This window comes from Elephantulus edwardii, unplaced genomic scaffold, assembly GCF_000299155.1.
Source record: "Elephantulus edwardii isolate Elephantulus edwardi_28Jun2011 unplaced genomic scaffold, EleEdw1.0 scaffold00152, whole genome shotgun sequence".
Classification (NCBI taxonomy): domain Eukaryota; kingdom Metazoa; phylum Chordata; class Mammalia; order Macroscelidea; family Macroscelididae; genus Elephantulus; species Elephantulus edwardii.
This window is the reverse complement of record NW_006399902.1, coordinates 6021830-6023350: the sequence shown is the minus strand read 5'-3', so window position 1 is coordinate 6023350 and position 1521 is coordinate 6021830.

The window sequence follows — 1521 nt, the reverse complement described above, 5'->3', positions numbered from 1 at the left end:
AAAAAAAAAAAAGATGCATACTGAGGTCTATTAGTCAGAACCTCATAAAACAGCCCCGGGCATACATAGTCTGTTAGCTGAATAGTTGGAGTCTTTGTTGAATTCCAAGGTTCTAAATATTTCTCTGAAATGAAGGACAAAGACTTTACTTACCCTTGGTCTATTTGGACTCAAGGCATCTCCCGTGTGTATCAGTATCACTTATATAGACTTCAATGGCTGGTTTTTTGCATATGGGCCTTTCCATGGTTTCTAGTGGGTTTGAACTGATAGATTATTTTTATGTGCCATTGAGTCAGAACCAGTTAAGAGTTATCCCTCCAGCAGGCTTTCAAAGGCAGTATATTGCATGAGAGGAGATAGCACATCTTTCTGTTACAGGACAGCTGGTGGACTCGAACCTCATGCCTTTGGATTGGCAGCACAATTCCTTACCACTAAGCCACCAGAGCTCCCTAATAGGTTATTGTTGTGTGCTGTCCGTCAAGTTGGATGACTCATAGCTGACCCTTCCGTGAGTTTTCGGAGTATATGTCAACAATACAGCCAGATCACTGGGGTTCTAGTTCTGGTTCTGCCATCCACTGATTGAAAACCTTGAACCACAGTCTCTGCATCTTAAGTGGCAATGATAACATTTGTAGAGTTATTGAGAAGATTCAGTGAATATTCTTGCTTGTGGAGGGTCAGTGAAAAAGAGGCAGACCTTCAATCAGATGGCTTAACAAAGGCTTGAAACAGTGTGCTCGAACAGCAGTGGTTCTAAGGACAGCACAAGACTGGCTTGTTCTGAACAGGGTTGCTGAGAGTTGGAACTAACTGGCACGTAACAGCATACATGTTAAGGTCTTAGGGCGCTATCTGACACAAAATGCTCAATAAGGGAGAGGTATTGGGACAGGACCCCTGACGGCAGAGGCCTGGTTAGTTTAAGCTGCTAACCAAAAAAGGTGGTCAGTTCAAGTCTACCAACTACTCAATGGATGAAAAATAGATAGTCTCATTCTGAACAGATTTACAACCTCAGAAACCTGAGGGAGTGTGGTTATGAAGTAGACCTAAATTGACAGGTATTTTAGATGTGGTTAGATTATTGGGACAGAGGATCCCTGATGGTGCAGTGGTTAAATGCCTGTTACCTGAAAGAGAGCAGTTCAAACTCCACAGCTGTTCCATGTGGGAAACATCCAGCAGTCTGCTTCCATAAGGGGATATCCTTGCTGTCCACTTAAGGAAGTTCTTGACTAATATAAACAATGTTGAGGAGGCGGTGGTTTGTGTGTGTGTGTGTGTGTTTTTTTTTTACTGCTGCTTTCATGGATGTTGATGTGAAACCAAGTAAAATGAAATCCCTGATGTCAATCTTTTCTCCATTTGTCCTGTTTATTGGTTTGGCCATGAGGAATTTTAAGTTGAGTAATCCAACTCTGAGGGCTGCATTTTTTTAAAAAAATTATTATTTTGGTGCATACCATCAAATTGTGGCTGACTCTGAGAAGAATGGGAATCCCAGAACACTTG